Source organism: Tursiops truncatus, chromosome X (assembly GCF_011762595.2).
Source record: "Tursiops truncatus isolate mTurTru1 chromosome X, mTurTru1.mat.Y, whole genome shotgun sequence".
In the NCBI taxonomy this organism is placed as follows: Eukaryota; Metazoa; Chordata; class Mammalia; order Artiodactyla; family Delphinidae; genus Tursiops; species Tursiops truncatus.
In genome coordinates, this window is record NC_047055.1 from 103,281,391 (window position 1) to 103,305,304 (window position 23,914).

Below are 23,914 nucleotides of genomic sequence, written 5' to 3' on the forward strand. Positions count from 1 at the left end.
TGTTCGCTGCCGATATATAGGGAACAATAGACTTTCATATATTAACCCTGAATCCTGCATCTGTGCAATAATTGCTTATTAGTTCCAGAAGGGGTTTTTTGGTCAATTTTTTGAGATTTTTCTATATAGACAATAACATCACCTGCAAACAAAGACAGTTTTACTCCCTCTTCTAAATTTTCCTTCCTTTTCTTGTCTTTTTTTATTACATTACATAGGGTTTACAGTACAATTTATAATTGTACTGTACAATTTTGATAAAGAGTAGTGAGAGGGGACGTCCTTGCCTTGTTCCCCATCTTAGGGGGGAAAGTCTAGTTTTTCACCATTATGATATTAATTGTAGTCTTTTTGAAGATGTTCTTTATCAAGTTGAAAAAATTTCCCCTCCATTTCTAGTTTACTGAGAGTTTATCATGAAAGGGTGTTGTATCTTGTTGAATGTTCTTATTGCATCCACTAATATGATCGTATGATTTTTCTGCTTCAGCCTGTTGATGTAATGAATTACATTAATTGACTTTAAAATTTTGAACTACCCTTGGATACCTGGAATACACATTTGGTTGTGGTGTATAATCCTTTTTATACATCATTGAATTTTATTTCCTAATATTTTGCTGAGGATTTTTGAATCTATGTTCATGAGAGATATTGATTGGTAGTTTTCCTTTCTTGTAATGTCTTTGCCTGGGTTTGGTATTAGATAATGCTGACCTCATAAAATGAGTTACGAGGTGTTCACACTGCATCTATTTTTTGGAACAGATTGTAGAGAATTGGTATCATTTGTTTCTTAGATGTTTGGTGAAATTCAATAGTGAAACCATTTGGGCCTGGTCCTTGCTATTCTGGAAGGTTATTAATTTCAATTTCTTTAATAGTTGTAAGTCTACTCAGATTGCCTATTTCCCTTTGTGTGAGTTTTGGTAGATTATGTCTTTCAAAGAATTGGTCCATTTCACCTTTTATCAAATTTGTGGGTGTAGAGTTCAAAATACGGTTGACACTTAAACAGTGTGGTGGTTAGGGGCACAGACTCCTTGTGCAGTAAAAAATCCACACATAACTTTATAGTAGGCCCTCCGTATCCATGGTTCTGCATTCAAGGATTCAACCAACTGTGGATCATGTAGTGTTGTAGTATTTATTGAAAAAAAAACCTGTGTATAAATGGACTTCTGTAGTTCAAACCTGTGTTGTTCAAGGGTCTACTGTATTCTTTTATTATCATTTTACTGTCCATGGGATTAGTAGAGCTGGTTCCTCTTTCATTTCTGATACCAGTAATTTGTGTCTCCTCTCTTTTTCTTTTTTTGTTTAAACCCTAACCAGCCTTGATTTCAATGGCAGAGCTCCAGCAACCTGGAAGCACCTCACCGAGCCTCTCAGTGGAGTGGGAAGGGGCAGGGAATTGGAACTCAGAGGCTCAAATCTTAGAGAAGGGTTGATGGCAAGCCTGGGGAGAGGCTGCATGACTGTGGGGAGTCCCATAGCGCAGGTCGTGGGCCATGAACATGCCCCTGGCCCTGCGCAGGATGGCGTCCTTGGCAGCATCACTGGGGTGCTCCTTGGACGGGATCTCCAGTAGCGCTGCAGTGAAGCACTGGTGGGCATCGAGCACATGCTGCATCTCTCTGCGATGTACTGGTTGATGAGGATGATGCCGATGTCCTCCCGATTTAGAAACCACCGGAAAGTGTCTTCCGTCTCATTGATGGTAGTATCCTTCTCCACCACCAGGAAATTAGGGTGGCAGTTCTTGTTAAGCTCCCCTATGCCACCCAGCAGGAAGCCAGTCACCGTGTCCTCGTCTCCCATCACCACAATTAGCTTCCTCCTCTCCGCCATCCTCACAGTCAGCAATACTTCAAATATTTTACTTTATTCTCTTTTTGCTTGGATGGTTTCTGAAGATAAGTTCGATTTAATTGTTCTTATTCCTCTGTTGGTAAGACATTATTTTCTCTGGCTTCTTTCAAGATTTTCTGTTTGTCTTTGATTTTCTGCAGTTTGAATATGATATGCCTAGATATCAGATTTTGGGCATTTATCCTGTTTGTTGTGCTCTGAGCTTCCTGGATGTGTGGTTTGGTGTCTGTCTTTCATTTTTGGAAAATTCTCAGCCTTTATTTATTTTAACAACTTTATTGGAGTATAAGTGCTTTACAATGGTGTGTTAGTTTCTGCTTTATATTCTTAGCCTTTAAAACTTCAAATATTTCTTCTGTTCCTTTCTTTCTTCTCCTTTTGGTATTGATATTACATGTATATACACTTTTTGTAATTGTCCCACAGTTCTTGAATATTCTGTTTAGTCTTTTTCATTCATTTTTTTTCCTTTTGTATTTCAGTTTTGGAAGTTTCTATTGATCTATCTTCAAGTTCACTGATTCTTTATGAGTGAATCCATCAAATACATTCATCATTTCTGTTATAGTGTTTTTGATTTCTAGCATTTTCTTTTGATTCTTTCTTAAAGTTTTCATCTCTCTGCTAACATTACCTACCTTTTCTTGCATTTGTCTACTTTTTCCCTGAGAATGCTTAGCATATTAATTGTAGCTATTTTAAATTCGCAGTCTGATAATTCCATATCTGAGTCTGGTTCAGCCATATCTGAGTCTGCCATATCTGAGTCTGGTTCTGATGCTGCCTTTGTTCATTCAGAGTGTGCTTTTTGTCTTTTAGTACGACTTGTGATTTTTTTTTATAGCCAAACATGATGTACTGGGTAAAAGGAACTGAGGTAGTATGAGGTTTAAATTTATCTGACTAGGAGGTACACTGTGTATACTTTTTGTTGCAATTGTGGTGTCAGAAGCTAAAATTTCCTCTGGTGTCCTTGCTTTTTCTGTTTGTCTCTCTAGTTTGGAGGGCAGGAGTTTCCCTATGAGCTCCATTCTCTGACGAATACAAGAATTGTTGATTTTTACCTTGAGGAAAGCTCTCTCTTTTTCTAAAAATAAATTTATTTATTTTTGGCTGTGTTGGGTCTTCGTTGCTGTGCACGGGCTTTCTCTAGTTGAGGCAAGCGTCGGCAAGTCTTCCTTGCAGTGCGCAGGCTTCTCATTGTGGTGGCTTCTCTTGTTGCAAAGCATGGGCTCTAGGCGCACAGGCTTCAGTAGTTGTGGCATGTGGGCTCAGTAGTTGTGGCTCGCGGGCTCTAGAGCGCAGGCTCAGTAGTTGTGGCACACGGGCTTAGTTGTTCTGCGGCATGTGGGATCTTCTCGGACTAGGGATTGAACGTGTGTCTCTTGCATTGGCTGGCGTATTCTTAACCACTACGCTGCCAGGGAAGTCCAAAGCTCTTCTTGTGAGTACTTCGAAGCTCTTTATGTGTCAGACCTAAAACTGGAAGTCAGAACCATTTCTTTTTTAAGAGGAGACTTTCTATTCTGACTTAACAAGTAGTTTTCAGATGCAATCTTTTGGGGTTTTTTTGTACTTGGCCTTAAATTTCCAATATAATTCCTACTATCTATATTCTCCAATGTACTGTTGATTAAGTTTAGGCTTGCTACTGTTGAGTTCTAGACTACCAATGGCCCATGTCAATTTTTGAAGAACATATTTGACTTTTATGCCATGCTGAATTATTGTGAAAATCCACCCACCCCAGAAGTCCCCCAGGATTTGGAAGCATCAACTATCTCTGGCACTGGGGACAAAGAGTTGAGCCTCTGAGTTTCCAATCAGCTTTTTGGTTCCTTTGCTCTTAATCATGACCGTATAACCAAGATTTATTTAATGAAGCCTGAAAGCTCTTGCTTCCATTTGTAATTGCAATAGCCAGACATTGGAACGGAATGGAAGGAATCGAGAATCATTTTCTAGCCTGGTTTTCTCTATTTTATTCTGTCTCTAAACAGTCTGTGCCTCATGGCAAGCAGTCTTTGCTATGGAATGAACTGTGTCCCCCTACAGTCATATGTTTAACCCTAGCCGCCGCCCCCCCCCCCCCCCCCCCCCCGACCATGAGACTCTATTGGAGGTAAGGCCTTTAAGGAGGTGGTAAAGGTCAAATGAGGTCATAAGGGTGGAGCTCTAATCTGATAGAACTGATGTCCTTATAAAAAATGAAGCACCGGAGATCGATCTCATCTCTCTCCATCTCTCTGTGCCACGTGAGGACTCAGCAAGAAGGTGGCCATCTGCAAGACAGAAAGAGGGCTCTCACCAGACACTGAACCCTGCCGGAAACTTGATCTTGAATTTTCCAGCCTCCAAAACTTTGAGAAAATAAATTTCTGTTGATTAAGTCACCCGGTCTATGATATTTTGTTATGGCAGCCGTAGAAGACCAAGACAGTCCTTTGTTGACTAATGTAACTGGGTTTACTGAGAAGTTTCAGCTTGGTGCAAAATCAAGATAAAGTGGCTTCAGTGTTTCCAATTACTGTCTTCTCTCGTGTACTGTTGGATCTCCCTTTCCAGTACAGCAATATGATCTTATGAAGATTCCCTAGCTTTGTGGCCACTTTGGGGTATAAAAATTTAGTTCAAATTAAAGCATTAATTTCAAAGTTGTTTTAAATCTCATCTCCCTTCCTTATCCTCAGGTCAGGCTTGAGTGGCAGTCCTAACTATGAGATTTGAGATGGAAGGTGTTGGCAGGGTCTGGCTCTGAGACACCTTTTTCCTCTCTCTTTAATAACCCTCTCTGTGGCTATTCCTGCCTCTCTAATACTGACAGGCTGAAGATGCCCTCTGTGTGGCAATGCTGAAATATCGATCTGATCATTGGACATACATCTAGGTTCTTCGTGGGTCTCCAAGAAGCCTCTCTACTATGCTGTTCCCTGACAGATGAGGTCCCCATTTAGCAGAACATCCTATAGCCGCCTGTTGCTAAGGTGCCTCACCTGGTAGCCAGCCTCCTTCATTGGGCTATTAGCAAACTTGCTCTGGCCAGGTAATCTTGGTAGTGACCACTGGAAATTCATATATTTTCGCATGCCAAAAGGAGGGAATTCAGACTGCTCTATCGCCCTCCCTCTCTCTCCAGTCATCCATATGTGTTTAAGCCTATTCTTCCTTCTCAGATAAGTACACAAATGAAATCCTAAATTATGTTTAAGATTTTGATTTATGTCAAAAGAGATCTTCAGGAATAAAGAAGACCCCTTAAACTAGGGACCAATTAACAGGCTTGTGAACTCATTTTTGTAACTATTACCTTATCCTCTAATTCTTAAATTGTTACTCAACTTCCACAGGATGAATCTTTTACTTTACTCAACAAATATTTATTGAGTACCCAAGGTATGCAAGGCACATAAATAAAAATGTTCAAGATTGTTCCTGCCCTCAATATATCTAAGGAGAGCTAAAATAGATAAATATTGTTAATCTCAAGGTAAAAGATGACAGGTGACATAAGACAGTGTTAAGAGAATTTAAAAAAGGAATAAATAACTATTTTGATTTATCCAGGAAAGACTTAGAGAATGGGACATTTGAGCTGCATAGGAGTTGTATATTCAGAGAAAGAAAAGATATTCTAGATTATAAAACAAAAACATACAAACAAAAGCAATGAAATGGAAAAAACACTTGAAATTGTTGGGGAAAAGATATATATTTTAGTGTATCCCTCTTTGATGTTAAAGTAAATATTGGAAGTGGAAAGATGCAAGAATAAAAAGAAGGCATGAAGAAGTAATAAGAACTAATTAAGCAGTTGGATTTTCCCACCTTTAAGTAGGTTCGTGTAGCACTTTGCACAGAGTGAATACTGAAAAAGATGTTTTAGCAACTTGACTGCTAAATCCCAATTATGCTTAAATATCTCATTCTTTTCTACTAAATTAATAGACATTAGAATAAGGAGTTTTGAAAGCAGCTTTACATCTTTCTATTTTTTTCTCAGTTGAGCAACTATTCACTATGTATGTCTAGCCACCATGAGAAATACAAAATCTATAACATAATCTCACCCTACAAGGAGCTTAACTTTTATTTTTTCCTTTCCCTGATTTGTTTTGTTTTTGCAAAGATAGCAAAATAACTGACACTAATGAGCCTAATTCAATTATAATTTATTATTAACCACAGCCCCTACTGTTACTGTTCTTCTCCCTCCTTTGCTTAAGAAAATGTAGGAATAATTTCTGACATAATGTTAACCTGAGTTGTTACTTCTGGTTATTTACTGGAACAGAATGGTTTTATTTTGGTTCTTTTGTCACTGAGAGCCAAAAATGACTTTTTGAATTTCTAATTGGCATATTCTTTCTCTGTGATTTCCATGAATTTTCAGTGACTACTTTTATCAACTATATAGGTATGGCTTATATATAATTTCATTTTCAGAATGAACTGCTAATCAAAATGCTTTTCCCATTTCAAAAACAAAGATAGACTAGGTATAAGAAAGTAGGTAAAATAAGGCCCCTTTATTACAGAAATTTTAATTTTAGCGAGATCCCTTACGTCATCTATTCCAGTTTAATTGTCCTAACCTTTTGTGTTGATTACCTTGGGCAAGGCATGTTTGAACAAACTTAAGGCAGAGAGAGGCTTGTTAACAACAGTTCATTCCTCAGCAGATGGTAACCACATCCTATTTGACAATATACATGCTACCTGTAGATGTCACTATACCCTTATAATTCCTCTCAGTGCAGTGACCTATTCATTCCCCTCCACACCCCCCACTTCAGAGTCACAGGAATGAATATTTGAAGAGATCCTGAATTTCTGTTTTCTAAACAGAGAATTGAAAGGTGAGATTTCCCAGAATATAAAATACAAAATTGCAAAGCAGCAATCTCAGAGACAGACAGGTGCGCGCACATGCACACACCTGCCACCTCCAAAAGGAGTGCTTTCAAAGGTAGATAATTACATTTACCACCTATGTTTCATTAGTCAATTGGATAATCTTTCAGGTTAGAAACAAGATCAAGGCAAGGGGCTTCCCTGGTGGCGCAGTGGTTGAGAGTCCGCCTGCCGATGCAGAGGACACGGGTTCGTGCCCCGGTCCAGGAAGATCCCACATGCCGCGGAGTGGCTGGGCCCGTGAGCCATGGCCGCTGAGCCTGTGCGTCCGGAACCCGTGCTCCGCAACGGGAGAGGCCACAGCAGTGAGAGGCCCGCGTACCGCAAAAGATCAAGGCAAGAATGTGGCTATTACCTCTCTTTTCTTCTTTATTTACAAATAATCTGTAAAATCTTATCCTAAAAATAAACAAAATCATGTTTCAACGACTGTTCACTCATAAGATCTTAGAAGAGTTGAATAAAATGGATTTCCTGTTTTTTGTTTTTTGTTTTCCTGCGGTACGCGGGCCTCTCACTGTCGTGGCCCCTCCCGTTGCGGAGCACAGGCTCTGGACGCGCGGGCTCAACGGCCATGGCTCACGGGTCCAGCCGCTGCTACGCGGCATGTTGGATCCTCCCAGACCGGGGCACGAACCCGTGTCCCCTGCATCAGCAGGTGGACTCTCAACCACTGCGCTACCAGGGAAGCCCGGATTTCCTGTTTTAAAAAAAGGATGTGAAAATGATGCTTTCATGGATTAATTAATGGCAGAAGAAATATAAACAAATATGCCTAGTTTTAAGAATAGGTTTTTGCTTTGGCAGCCTTTTGCCTGGGCAACCAAACACTGGGCCCAGTTTTTTGTTTATTGGGCAGTCAGGTCCCCTTTTGTCAATCTGGGCCTAGTGATCACTTTATCACCACTTGTAGCATACCAAAGTGTTCCAGGTGGGAAGAGAAGGATACTCAGATGTGACTTGGGCCTTGAAAGTCATCCTTAGCATAACTGCAAAAGGCAGATCTCCCCCAGTAAGAAAAACATAGCCCAAGCTGAAGCAGTAAATGATCTCAGCTTTTCAAATCCAAAGAGAGTTGGAGAAAGGGAGCGTGAGTTAATTAAAATCAGCTTTTCAGGTAGGAATGTGAATGTCCAGGCTATCCTCTGGTTCATGCTGATTGCCAAAGGGCACGGCTCAAAAAAAAACCCTCTACTGGATCAACAGGAGGATTACGGAGTCATAACCTTCTACACATAGAGCCAGAAGAGAGGAAAAATCAAAGAGAGAAAAAAATCAAAATCAAAATCATGTAGTTAGAATGACCATGAGTGAAAAAGTAAGAAAATAAAAATAAAGTAAGGTGTGCAGAATGGAAAAGTCTGAAATAAACCCTATATATGGCTATGGATTTGGACAGAAGTCAATAATAGCAAGGCATAATTGGAGTTGGGGTAGCCACTGCCAATGCTATGAAGGCCTTACATTGTAGCTATTTGTAAATATGCTTCATACTTGTCGTTAGTGACTCCTTAGAGGGCTAAAACAAAGCCTATTCATCTTGGTTCCCCCATAGCACCTAGCAAATCACCTGGTACCTACTGGATTCTCAAAAAACATTTATTTATTAAATAAACTGAAAGCAAAAGCTATCCAGTGGGAAAAACAAACAGAATGTAGATAGTTCTTGGATGCTGTCAATAAAAAAGAATAGGATGTCAAAAACTAGTTTGAACATCTCAATTTGGAGATAGTGAAAAAGTTGGTATTGTTGTCAGACACTTGGAATGCAGAAGGGAGATTCAATTTGCATATGAGAGATTCATTTCCTTTGAGAATACATGGGGATGGTCCACATTTGATGGAGGAATATAAAATAGACTGGGCTTAAATCTAACTGGTTGGAAATATAAGATGTTAAGAAAGAAGCTGGAGAGGAAGATTTGGGATTCCTAGGTGGAGAGAACACATTTAAATCTTCAGAATGAATGAGACCCCCGAGGAAATGTGTATAACATATTATGCATATGAAGAAGGTCAAAAACTAAAGATTTTTGGATATCTGGAGTCAGAAGGTGGGAGAAGAAGGTGGAATCAGAGCCAGCTGAAGAGAAAATAGTGCTATACTAGCTGAGAAAAGAAAATTGCCAAAAAGGGAACCATATTACTACAGTAATGAACAATATATAATAAAGAATTTAGATGGATAATTTAAAAAGAGCAAACAAACCCCTTTACTAATTTTTTCCAACAGGTCTTTAGTAGTTGCCTAAGAGAGCTGCCTTACTATGATATATAAGTTAGATATTTTGACAGTTCCTCCAGGAAGGAGTTGGAGGGGTGGGGGGGGAGGTTAGTGGGCTAAGTGGTGAGGAAATGGAAACCATATATATAGGCAGAGGGTGTAAATGAAAGATCTCTTAACAGATTGATTATGTAAGGTCAAGGTATATGGATTCACTTTTTTTCACTTGGTGGTCCTTTGCCTTCTCCATGGACAACTGAATTAGAACTGAAACTACACTAACTTCATATATGGATAGCTGAGAGAAGGAAGATACAGCACTAAAACATTTATCCATGATTTTTACATTAAGAGAAAACAAATATTTATTTAATTTAAAGGTTCTTATACCTCATTTTTCGGGGCGAGGGGGAGTATGGGATGGGCTATTCTGAGTCTTTTGAAAGCTATGCTCCCCCCAGAAGAAAATGCACATTCACACTGAAAATTACATGAAATTAGAGAAGATCTACAAATCCCTTCCAAAGATTCCAGTGTAAGAAGCCCTAACTTAGCAAACAGTCTGCAAATTCATTGAACCTGATGCTTAAAGTGAGAAGCGCACAGTAGGATGAGGAGTCCTGAGTTGTAGTTTCACTGTTCCCAGTTCAGCTGTGTTATCAGGAAGAAATACTATGATCTTCTTAGAGGTCATGAGTCTAAATTATACCTTAGGTCCCTTTCAGTAAAACCTGTTACATGTTATGTTTCTACTTAAAAAGCCAATAAAGAATATCATCACTGAATTAATTCTTTTCTATTTGTATTTTTATGCTTATATTTCTTCTCACAAAAAGCAACAGACCATTTTACAGATGAGATACACATTTCAGTTTATGCTTACCAGATATTTAGAAGACAGGTGCTAATTGCATTTTAAACCCCCATTTGAACACCAGCTGCTCGTAAATAACTTTTACTCTGAGTACAACTTTTGGATCTTTCCTTATTTTTCTACTAATTTTGAGCCACTAAAAAAAAATAAGAGATAGCCTAGCAGCTTGGAATACAATCACAGGCCACTTTCACAAGGGGAATGATCAAATTTAACTTCCTAGGCAAGTTAGACCATTGTTTCTTTTGAACATTTTGAAGTTCTTCTGCCAAACAAGAACTGAAAGGCGTCAAACAGGCTTCTTCACAGACAGCAAGAGCTTAGTAACAGGGGAGTGGCAGGGTCAAACGAAGGTGCTCCAGAGTGCAGAGAAAGAGAGAAGGAGACGAAGCACTCAGAACTGACACGAGAATGAGGCAAGGACAAGCTAGCTGGATTTCTGCTCCATCTGATACTGCACATATGGGTATACCAGGAGCAGCTGCTTCAGAATGAACACAAGGCAGCTTTGTCTCCAGGTGAGAGTACTGAACTTCCAGAATTTTGGAAAACACATCCTGATTATTTTGAAGGAAAAGGAAAGAAGTGTTATCTGGTTATTCTCAACCTAAATTTCCCCTTTAGAGTCATTAAAAAAAAAATTTCAGGAAGGCATCTGTCTTCCAAACTAACACTTTTCTAGAACCTTCTAAAGAGGCATTTGGGGCAAATATAGTTGATGGAACTTAGCAGAACAGGATGATTATCTGTAGAGCTAACTTCTGTGATGGGAATCCATAAGTTATTAGAGTCAATTCTAACGAGCAGTCAGAATTTTTAGACTGTATTTCAAAAAGGGGGAAAAATATTCCAATACCTGAAAGTCAACAGCACAACACTCTGATTCCTAAATAGTCTTTCAAAAGCCCATGAAGACATTGGTTCAAGATGGTGGAGTAGAAGGACATGCTCTCACTCCCTCCTGTGAAAACACCAGAATCACAACTAGCTGCTGGATAATCATCGACAGGAAGACACTGGAACTCACCAGAAAAGATGCACCACATCCAAAGACAAAGGAGAAGCCACAATGAGACGGTAGGAGGGGCGCAATCACAATAAAATCAAATCCTATAACTGCTGGGTGGGTGACTCACAAACTGGAGAACACTTATACCACAGAAGCACACCCACTGGAGTGAAGGTTCTGAGCCCCAGGTCAGGCTTCCAAACCTGGGGGTCCGGCAATGGGAGGAGGAATTCCTAGAGAATCATACTTTGAAGCCTAGTGGGATTTGACTGCAGGACTTCAAGAGGACTTGGGGAAACAGACTCCACTCTTGGAGGGCAGACACAAAGTAGTGTGTGAATCGGGACCCAGGGGAAGGAGCAGTGAAGCCAGGGGAGACTGAACCAGACCTACCTGCTAGTGTTGGAAGGGTCTCCTGCAGAGGTGGGGGGTGGCTGTGTCTCACCGTGAGGACAAGGACACTGGCAGCAGAAGTTCTGTGAAGTACTCCTTGGCGTGAGCCCTCCCAGAGTCTGTCATTAGTCCCACCAAAGAGCTGGGTAGGCTCCAGTGTTGGGTGGCCTCAGGCCAAACAACCAACAGGCAGGGAACCCAGCTACACCCAGCAGCAGACAAGCAGACTAAAGTTTTACTGAGCTCTGCCCACCAGAGCAACAGTCAGCTCTACCTACCACCAGTCCCTCCCATCAGGAAACTTGCACAAGGCTCTTAGATAGTCTCATCTGCCAGAGGGCAGACAGCAGAAGCAAGAAGAACTACAATCTTGCAGCCTGTGAAACAAAAACCACATTCACAGAAAGATAGACAAGATGAAAAGGCAAAGGGCTATGTACCAGATGAAGGAACAAGATAAGACCCCAGAAAAACAACTAAATGAAGTGGAGACAGGCAACCTTTCAGAAAAAAAATTCAGAATAATGATAGTGAAGATGATCCAGGACCTCGGAAAAAGAATGGAGGCAAAGATTGAGAAGATGCAAGAAATGTTTAACAAAGACCTAGAAGAATTAAAGAACAAACAAACAGAGATGAACAATACAATAATTGAAATAAAAAATACACTAGAAGGAATCAACACCTGAATAACTGAGGCAGAAGAATGCAGAAGTGACCTGGAGGACAGAATGGTGGAATTCACTGCTGTGGAATAGAATAAAGAAAAAAGAATGAAAAGAAATGAAGACAGCATAAGAGACCTCTGGGACAACGTGAAACGCAACAACATTCGCGTTATAGGGGTCCCAGAAGCAGAAGAGAGAGAGAAAGGACCCGAGAAAATATTTGAAGAGATTATAGTCGAAAATTTCCCTAACATGGGAAAGGAAATAGCCACCCAAGTCCAGGAAGCACAGAGAGTCCCATACAGGATAAACCCAAGGAGAAACACGCCGAGACACACAGTAATAAAACTGGCAAAAATTAGACACAAAGAAAACTTATTGAAAGTAGCCAGGGAAAAATGACAAATAACATACAAGGGAACTCCCATAAGGTTAACAGCAGATTTCTCAGCAGAAACTCTACAAGCCAGAAGGGAGTGGCATGACATATTTAAGTGATGAAAGGGAAGAACCTAAAACCAAGATTACTCTACCTGGCAAGGATCTCACTGAGATTCTATGGAGAAGTCAAAAGCTTTACAGACAAGCAAAAGCTAAGAGAATTCAGCACCACCAAACCAGCTCTACAACAAATGCTAAAGGAACTTCTCTAAGTGGGAAACACAAGAGAAGAAAAGGATCTACAGAAACAAACCCAAAACAATTAAGAAAATGGTGAGAGGAACATACATATCGATAATTAAGCGTGAACGGATTAAATGCTTAAGCGTGAATGGATTAAATGCTCCAACCAAAAGACGTAGGCTCGCTGAATGGATACAAAAACAAGACCCATATATATGCTGTCTATGAGAGACCCACTTCAGACCTAGGGACACATACAGACTGAGAGTGAGGGGATGGAAAAAGATATTCCATGCAAATGGAAATCAAAAGAAAGCTGGAGTAGCATTCTCATATCAGATAAAAATAGACTTTAAAATAAAGAATGTTACAAGAGACAAGGAAGGACATTACATAATAATCAAGAGATCAATCCAAGAAGAAGATATAACAATTATAAATATATATGCACCCAACATAGGAGCACCTCAATACATAAGGCAACTGCTAACAGCTATAAAAGAGGAAATCGACAGTGACACAATAATAGTGGGGGATTTTAACAACTCACTGACAACAACGGACAGACCATCCAAACAGAAAATTAACAAGGAAACACAAGCTTTAAATGACACAACAGACCAGATAGATTTAATTCATTTTTATAGGACATTCCATCCAAAAACAGCAGACTACACTTTCTTCTCAAGTGCACATGGAACATTCTCCAGGATAGATCATATCTTGGGTCAGAAATCAAGCCTCAGTAAATTCAAGAAAAGTGAAATCATATCAAGCATCTTTTCTGACCACAACACTATGAGATGAGAAATCAATTACAGGGAATAAAATGTAAAAAACACAAACACATGGAGGCTAAATAATACGTTATCAAAAACCAAGAAATCACTGAAGAAATCAAAGAGGAAATGAAAAATACCAAGAGACAAATGACAATGAAAACACGATGATCCAAACCTATGGGATGCAGCAAAAGCAGTTCTAAGAGGGAAGTTTATAGCAGCACAGGCCTACCTCAAGAAACAAGCAAAATCTCAAATGAACAATCTAAACTTACACCTAAAGGAACTAGAGAAAGAAGAACAAACAAAACCCTAAGTTAGCAGAAGGAAAGAAATCATAAAGATCAGAGCAGAAACAAATGAAGTAGAAACAAAGAAAACAATAGCAAAGATCAATAAAAGCTGGTTCTCTGAGAAGATAAACAAAATTGATAAATCATTAGTCAGACTCATCAAGAAAAAGAGGGACAGGACTCAAATCAATAAAATTAGAAATGAAAAAGGAGAAGTTACAACAGACACTGCAGAAATAAAAAAGATCATGAGAGATTACTACAAGCAACTCTATGCCAATAAAATGGACAACCTGGAAGAAATGGACAAATTCTTAGAAATGCACAACCTGCCAAGACTGAATCAGGAAGAAATAGAAAATATGAACAGACCAATCACAAGTAATGAAATTGAAACTGTGATTAAAAATCTTCCAACAAACAAGAGCCCAGGACCAGATGGCTTCACAGGTGAATTCTATCAAACACTTACAGAAGAGCTAATACCCATCCTGCTCAAACTCTTCCAAAAAATTGCAGAGGAAGGAACACTCCCAAACTCATTCTATGAGGCCACCATCACCCTGATACCAAAACCAGACAAAGATACTACAAAAAAAACAAAATTACAGACCAATATCACTGATGACTATAGATGCAAAAATCCTGAACAAAATACTAGCAAACAGAACCAAACAAGACATTAAAAGGATCATATGCCATGATCAAGTGGGATTTATCCCAGGGATGCAAGAATTCTTCAATATATGCAAATCAATCAATGTGATACACTATATTAACAAATTGAAGAATAAAAACCATATGATCATCTCAATAGATGCAGAAAAAGCTTTTGACAAAATTCAACACCCATGTATGATAAAAGCTGTCCAGAAAGTGGGCATAGAGGGAACCTACCTCAACATAATAAAGGCCATATACGACAAACCCACAGCAAACATCATTCTCAATGGTGAAAAACTGAAAGCATTTCCTCTAAGATCAGGAACAAGACAAGGATGTCCACTCTCACCACTATGATTCAACATAGTTTTGGAAGTCCTAGCCACAGCAATCAGAGAAGAAAAAGAAATAAAGGGAATCCAAATTGGAAAAGAAGACGTAAAACTGCCACTGTTTGCAGAAGACATGATACTATACACAGAGAATCCTAAAGGTGTTACCAGAAAATTATTAGAGCTAATCAATGAATTTGGTAAAGTTGCAGGATACAAAATTAATGCACAGAAATCTCTTGCATTCCTATACACTAATGATGAAAATTCTGAAAGAGAAATTAAGGAAACACTGCCATTTACCACTGCAGCAAAAAGAATAAAATACCTAGGAATAAACCTACCAGGGAGACAAAAGACCTGTATGCAGAAAATTATAAGACACTGATGAAAGAAATTAAAGATGATACCAACAGAGGGAGAGATATACCATATTCTTGGATTGGAAGAATCGATATTGTGAAAATGACTATACTACCCAAAGCAATCTACAGATTCAATGCAATCCCTATCAAGTTACCAATGGCATTATTTACAGAACTAGAACAAAAAAATCCTAAAATTTTATGCAAACACAAAAAAAACCCTGAATAGCCAAAGCAGCCTTGAGGGAAAAAAATGGAGCTGGAGGAATCAGACTCCCTGACTTCAGACTATACTACAAAGCTACCGTAATCAACACAATGTGCTACTGGCACAAAAACAGAAATATAGAGCAATGGAACAGGATGGAAAGCCCAGAGATAAACCCACGCACCTATGGTCAACTAGTCTATGACAAAGGAGGCAAGGATATACAATGGAGAAAAGACAGTCTCTTCAATAAGTGGTGCTGGGAAAACTGGACAGCTACATGTAAAAGAATGAAATTAGAACACTCCCTAACACCATATACAACAATAAACTCAAAATGGATTAGAAACCTAAATGTAAGACCGGACACTATAAAACTCTTAGAGGAAAACATAGGAAGACACTGTTTGACATAAATCACAGCAAGATCTTTTTTGATCCACCTCCTAGAGTAATGGAAATAAAAACAAAAATAAACAAATGGGATCTAATGAAACTTCAAAGCTTTTGCAAAGCAAAAGAAACTACAAACAAGACGAAAAGACAACCCTCAGAATGGGAGAAAATATTTGCTAATGAATCAGTGGACAAAGGATTAATTTCCAAAATATATGAACAGCTCATGCAGCTCAATGTTAAAAAAAACAGACAACCCAATCCAAAAATGGGCAGAAGACCTAAAAAGACATTTCTTCAAATAAGATATACAGATGGCCAAGAAGCACATGAAAAGCTGTTCAACATAACTATTAGAGAAATGCAAATCAAAACTACAATGAGGTATCACCTCACACCAGTTAGAATGGGCATCATCAGAAAATCTACGAACAACAATTGCTGGAGAGGGTGTGGAGAAAACGGAACCCTCTTGCACTGTTGGTGGGAATGCAAATTGATACAGCCACTGTGGAGAACAGTATGGAGGTTCCTTAAAAAGTTAAAAATAGAATTACCATTTGACCCAGCAATCCCACTACTGGGCATATACCCAGAGAAAACCATAATTCAAAAAGAAACATGCACCCCAATATTCACTGCAGCACTATTTACAATAGCCAGGTCACGGAAGCAACCTGAATGCCCATCGACAGACGAAAGGATAAAGAAGATGTGGTACATATATACTATGGAATATTACTCAGCCATAAAAAGGAACGAAACTGGGTCATTTGTAGAGACGTGGATGGATCTAGAGACTGTCATATAGAGTGAAGTAAGTCAGAATGATAAAAACAGATATCGTATATTAACGCATATATGTGGAACCTAGAAAAATGGTACAGATGAACCGGTTAGCAGGGCAGAATTTGAGACACAGATGTAGAGAACAAATGTATGGACACCAACGGGGGAAAGCGGTGGGGGGTTGGGGGGGATGAATTGGGAGACTGGGATTGACATATATACACTAATATGTATAAAATAGATAACTAATAAGAACCTGCTGTATAAAAAAATAAATATAATAAAATTCAAAAAAAAAACAAAGCCCATCAAGAATCACATAATGATGGATTAAAAAATACTAAGGCATGAACTCGAGCTACATTAGAGAACCAGGAGAATTGCACCCCTGCACTGCTACTTGATTTTAAAACTCACCATAACTGCTTGCAAAAGGCTGAGGCAGCAGTCATGTAATGGTACTGCAGAGACAGCAAATAATAACTATGTAGACGATTTTTTTAAAAAGCAAACATTACCAGAATTAGATGCAACAAGTGTTTAAAAGCCCATTTTCTTGATATAGGAAATATTCAGTTCTTTTCTGTACATCTCACAAGCTGCTCTGGAAGGTGCAGCTGTTTTCTGTCCCTACGGAGCTTCAGCATGGTGAATGGAGACAACTCTGTCGAATTTGCGAAGTCTGGAGCTTTGGACAAGAAAACAAAATTGAGACCAGCCCGTGACATTAGGTGATCCTCTCAACCTCACTTGCAGTTTCAGAATTTTAGCTGGACAGTATGAGATGCTTAGTAGTTTAAATATAAATTTATATATAAAGACTTCAAAGAAATTCTTCCCCATCTTTTGTTTAGTTCATTCATTCGGTCATTCATTCAGTTTACAAACATTTATTGAGGAGCAACTACGTACCAAAAATTATGACTGATGCTTTGGATACAAAGATAATTAGACAAAATCCTATGTTCAAGATAATCCAAGTCTAGTCAGGGAGGTGGACAAGCAGAGAAATATAGGATTATGTGATGAATTCTAAGGGCGTCACAAAGAGGGAGAATCTAACTCAGCCTGTGTGGCTTGAGCTGATTCAGGATCAATCATAAGTTCACTAATTGAACAGAGCATGGTGCAAATTCAAGACAAAGGTAGTTTGGAAAATATTTGCCATTCCTACCTCTTGCCCTTGTTTCCCCCCCCACCCAATGGCACCGTTAGCACTGTATTGTAATTATTTCATGTCTGTTTTTCCCATTAGATTATGATGCCTTAAGGGCAGTTCTGGTTTCTTTATCATCTTTTATTCCCAGGGCCTACCGCTGTACTGTAGTAGCAAATCAATAAATATTAAAGAATAAATGAGCAACGAAGTAGAAGGAAATTATTATAATCTATGCTATAAATCATCTATCTATCATCCATCTATCTAATCTATCCATCTACCTATGGAAATCTATTTCTGACTAGGGAGTCTGAATTTAAGCAAAAGTATCACATAAGATCTCTCTTATATGGCATTTTAAAATTATACAATAAATTTCAATCACTGAGCAGCTCTTTTCTTTCTTACATACTATTAGGGAGACTCTCTAATTTTATAATAAAGAATGGTGATATAGTGGGGAAATGTCGCTGAATCCTGCATAGTATTGACAAAAAATTTTTTAAATATGGATATAATATATATGAAAATAACACTGTTGAATTCTGAACACAAATCTTCAATTCTAAAATGTTGTCTAACAATAAGAATACTCTATTTATAGGACAGATTCCAACTGTGAAACAGAAGACACGGGTGACAGATTTTGGTACCCTGAGAAATTGATGATGCAACCCCATGTGGAATGGCAAGAACATCAGAGAAGGAGACAGAACTTTTCAATTTTTAATTGGAAGGGATAAAGGCAATTTCTCTTTCCCCAGTGGAACTGCTAGAGTGGAATGGATAGAATGATTTAGGAAGAAGTATGGGGCAGCAAGTCTTCAAACAAAGAAGAGGCAAGTGGCCATCTAGGTGTATGTGGTTAGTAGGCTTGGAAAGAAACCAGACTTACAGCCTTGTGTAAGCTACTGTAGATTAGAAGAGGCAGCAGCTACCACAGAATCGGATACAGAGGTTGGAAAGGAGTCGGAGTAGGGAAGGAGGAGTGGCAAAGTGCCTGTCTAAGGACTGTGACACTTGGGCAATAATGCCAGGCGATAGCAGCTGCTCAGTAGCAACACAAACAGAAAAGTCAGCCACCAGAGGCTCCTGCATGGTGTGTCAACACTGTTCTAAGGCTAAGGCCAAAGGCACTCTGGTTACTGCCGTCAGGTAGAATGCTATTTACTATACAAAAGGGCTTCTAAGGCCAATCCCTCTTGGCACTGAGACAGGAAGCAGAAGTAATACGGCAGTACAGGGGAGCTGGGAATAAAGTCATTAAGATAGTGGGAGTTCATTAAGAAAGGACTGCGAGTCAGGATACTGCTGGTACTACACCCAGATTCCTTCCCCGCTTGACTTGTGTGCGCCTATGTCCCATCTTCTGTGTGCTTTGTTTTTGATGGCTCCCACCTGAGACCTTTCTCAAAGCATTGCCTGCAGAGAGCTGGAAGTACCTTCGAGTTTATGCCCCATACCACCCCCTTAGCCAGTGACTGACTGATAGGGTAGTATGAAAGCCCAGCTTTCTCACCTTATAGGATGACAAACTCTGAGTTATAATGTAAGCTCCAGAGCTTGCTGTGGGATCAGACTGAGTGGGACTTCACCTGAAGTCATACCTTTCTTTGGCTTTGTCTATTCTGATCTCCCCTATTCCCCTTTCCAGTCTCTCTCAGGACCACTTCCCAAATAAATCAGTTGCACTTAAATCTTTACCTTAGGGTTTGCATTTAGGAAACTTCACTTCAGACAATTGATTTCATAGCCACTGAAAAGAGAGTTGCCTGTATCCCCTTACAATTCTAACATAGAATTAGGAATAAAGTACAATGGGAACACAAGAAAATGACACCTAAGTCTTCCTCGGGAATCACAGAAGGCTTGATAGGAGAAGGAATGTTAAATCATAGTTTTGAAATATACAAAGGAGTTTCCCAGATGAGATGGGAAAGATATCTTTTGTCCTTAAATCTATCTATTTATCAGTGGTGAAAATAATATTAACTAATATCTATCTGTAGTGTGTTATTAAGTGCCTGGTGCTGCATTAAGAATATTACTTTTTAATCTTACTTACTAAAATGAACATATGGAGCATGTATAATCGCGATGAGAATGTGGAATCCAAAAGGTCTAGTAATTTGTTCAAATCATATAACAAGTCATCACCAGACCTTGGACTTGAACACAGGTAATTTGGCTTTAGGACTCACTTGAGTTTTGATCACTTTGCTATACTGCCTTCCTGGTAAACAACATTAAAATAAGAATTGTCTTCAATCTCATTTCCTCTACAGTGTCAAGGTTATGTTTTTCTTTTTCTTGCTGATCCATTTTAAACCCAGTCATGATGAAAATGTTTAATTCATGTGTGGTTCTCTGTGTTAATATTTAGAATGTTATGGAAAGAAAAAAGGAAAATAAAAAATGACTGACTTTTAGGAGTCTGTCATTTGTAACAGAAGTAGAAAGAAGGTGTCCTTAAAGTTTTTAAAGGGAATCATATTTCAGGACAGGATCAATGGGAAAGACAGTCATAAAGTTGGAGAGAGAGGACCTCTAAACTTGGAAAGCCAGAGTTCCTACACTTCAGTATGATCTAAGATGATACTAGAGGCAGAATACTGACAGGTCAATACAAGTCTTGAAAGACTTCTCATGATTATTACTCTGAAATCTCACTCTTTTCTAGTCTTCCTTGATTATTTCATAGTAACAGTAATCAATCCCTATTTTTAAGCCAATTAAGCATAGATGAGAATATTATTTGGAATATCCTTTTCACCTTAGTTCTATATAGTTGGAGAAGCTTAATATTTATAGGCACCCCATTTCCCCTTATTTATAAAGCGCAATTTGTCCCCTAACCTCTATCATCTTTCATCCCTTAACCCTGTGATGTTTTACTTTAGTTACCTGAAACTATATGTATTTTATTTTTTATTTCTGTGGTTATATCTGTCTTCCTCACTAGAATGGAAATTCAATAAGAATAGGGATTTTGTCTTGTTCATCACTATATCTCTAGCATCTTGAGAAGTGACTGGTATATATAAGGTACTCAATAAATATTTGTTGAATCAAAGAATGAATGAATAATGACTGTGTCTAAGGATAATGCAAAGCACCAGGAAAAGAACTGCTATGCTTTCTTAAAACTTATCCTAAATCCTGAAACCATCCCATAGTAATGGTGGGTAGGGAAGCATTATGACATAATGGAGGGAATAAAAGGTTTGCCCTCTTTAACTGGTTAAAGTCTTGGCATTCAAATTTATTAGCTGTTTAGTTTTAAGGAGATTTTTAACATTTCTGATCCTAAATGTTCTCACTTGTAAATGAGAATAAGAGTGACTGCATCATAACCTATGTATAGCACAGAGTTGCCACTCATTAAATTTTAGTTCCCTCTTGTTATTTGAAGATGCAGAGACAAACTTTTAGAAAAGAAGTTTACTTGCTAAGAATTTTGAAAAGTTGTCCAGGGGTTAGAATAACTGATTCATTAAATTAAAAATACAACAGGCTTTTAGAGAAATAAAAAAAAAAATGATTCCACAGTTACCAAGGTTACAGTTAGTCTGTTCTTAGTAAAACAGAACTTTCTCATGTTTTGTCATATCTGTAAAAGTTTTCACATACCTTAAGATATCAACGAAAGTCAAGGATCAAGTGTTTTATTATTGTTTTAAATTTTTGTTTTATAATGAGCCAACAGCAAACAGCAAAAGCTAAAGATTACTTATATTCTGGGGACTATCAGTGAGACATGATGTGCATCTTACCCATAATGACAGCAAGGCAAGGTACTAATTTTGCTTCCATAAGGATCAGAATAAGTTTAATTTGGCTACTTATTCTTAAAGCCTCTCTATGAAGGATGCAGTTCTACATAGAGTTTGGGCTCTGTCCTGCTGTAGCCTATTAATCATGTGATTACAGATGGGTATAGGCTATAGATGATGATGTCTTTGAAGACTGAAAATTAAGGAATGATCACGGTAGTGATGCTTTGGAGCTTAAACCAGGCCAAAACACTCTGAAAAACAGGACTTGGGATTGAATTGATGCCAGGAGAAGCTGTGATAAATAGAAATGCAGACAGAGACAGGTTGGCGATATTTATCTTCAGTGACTTCTGTGCTAGTGGATTCTGAAATATGAGGTATATAAATGAAAAGAAACTAAATTTAAATTGGTATTTAACTAGTAATCAACATTTACTCTTATTTTTATAATATAATTGAGGCTTATTTTAAAGAATATTTTTGTGCCATACATACATCCAGAAAAGTGGTGACTTAATTATATTTAACTAAATAATAAGTTATCAAATGAACCTCAATAAACACAATCTTTAAATTTGGAAGGTCTATATACATGATAAAATTTTGATAGGCTTAAATATATTCACCTCATCCTAAAGGGATTAGGCGATATAAGGTATGTTAAGTTTTTGCTTTTGGAAACAAGTGATTCTTCCTGCTTATTTATTCCCTTTTTATATGACCAAATATTTAATACTTACAGTGTGATGTCTGAGGGTGTTCATCATCTCTTCCTATTCATTCATTTGTTCATTCATTCATTCATCATTCAACAAAAATATGTGAGCACCTATTATGTGTCAGGTTTTGTATGAAGCACTAGAGAGAGATTATAAGTACGATGTGGTCCCTGCCCTCCAGGAGCCCACATTCTAGGGGCAGAAACAGGCACCTAAGCAAGTGCACTTAAAGGCTGTGGTGTATTTGCATTGTGTCAACTTAGCCAAGTTAAAATTATGTTTCTCAGGATTTCCTTCTCTTCCCAGGTCCACATTAGTGTAGACTACAATATACATATCGTAGGAAACCCTAAACAAAATGAAAAGACAATCTACGGAATGGGAGAAAATATTTGCAAATGATGCAACTGACAAGGGATTAATTTCCACAATATACAAACAGCTCATACAACTCAATATCAAAAAAAAATAAACAACCCAATCAAAAAATGGGCAGAAGACCTAGACATTTCTCCAAGGAAGACATACAGATGGTCAAAAGGCACATGAAAAGATAGATGCTCAACATGGCTAATTATTAGAGAAATGCAAATCAAAACTACAATGAGGTATCACCTAACACTGGTCACAATGGCCATCATCAGAAACTCTATAAATAACAAATGCTGGAGAGGGTGTAGAGAAAAGAGAACCCTCCTACCATGTTGGTGGGAATATAAATTGGTGCAGCCACTTTGGAGAACAGTAAGAAGGGCCCTTAAAAAACTAAAAAGAGAGTTACCATATGATCCAGCAGTCCAACTCCTGGGCATATATACGGAAAACACGAAAACTCTAATAGGAGAGATACATGCACCCTAATGTTCATAGCAGCACTATTTACAATAGCCAAGACATGGAAGCAACCTGTGTCCATCAACAGATTAAGGGATAAAGGAGATGTGGTGTGTATACACACACACATACACACAGAGTGGAATATTATTCAGCCATAAAAAGAATGAAATATTGTCATTTGCATCAACACAGATGGACCTAGAGATCATCATACTAAGTGAAGTAAGTCAAACAGAGAAAGACAAATATCATATGATATCACTTATATGTGGAATCTTAAAAAATGATACAAATGAACTTACAAAACAGAAATAGACTTGCAGACACAGAAAACAAACTTATGGTTACCAAACGAGAAAGGGGGGGAGGGGGAGGGATAAATAGGAGTTTGGGATTAACAGATACACACTACTATATATAAAATAGATAACCAGCAAGGACCTACTGTATAGCACAGGCAACTACGGTCAGTATCTTGTAATAGCCTCTGATGGAAAAGAATCTGAAAAAGAACTGAATCACTTTGCTGTACACCTGAAATACAACGTTGTAAAACGCTGTAAATCAACTATACTTCAATTACAAAAAATAGTACATGCCATCTAGAACTGTTATGATGCTCAAATAAAATAACATGGGCAAAAGAGGATACATATTGTGTGAGATTCAGAAGACAGAATTAAAGCAGCTGCCATCTTCATTTTTTGCTTTAAAGGTTGGTGTAGGACAGGAGCTCTGCTGCAGCTCCATTAAGCTTCTCTGTGAGCTCCCAGGATGGGTGTGGAGCCAGAGTTCTTAGAGAGCTTCTTCAACTCCTCTGACTCTTAGGCCAGAGGAATGTTTAGCTGCTTGATGATGAGCATCAGCTTCTCCTGCAGGACACCCCCAATGTCAAAGTTGGAATCTTGAGGCAGTGAGAAATCAACCTAGGTTCTAGTAAGTTCTCATTAGTTCAAGCTCAGTTTCACAGCTTCTACTTTATCCTTGCTTCCCCAGTATCTTCTTTTTTGACTGATTTCG

At 38.4% G+C, this 23,914-nt stretch overlaps 1 pseudogene; it reads right to left on the reverse strand.

The window, feature by feature from the left end:
* Positions 1-1,429: 1,429 nt before the first annotated feature.
* Positions 1,430-1,851, reverse strand: LOC101326498 (V-type proton ATPase subunit F pseudogene; annotated as a pseudogene).
* Between the last annotated feature and the right edge of the window lie 22,063 nt (positions 1,852-23,914).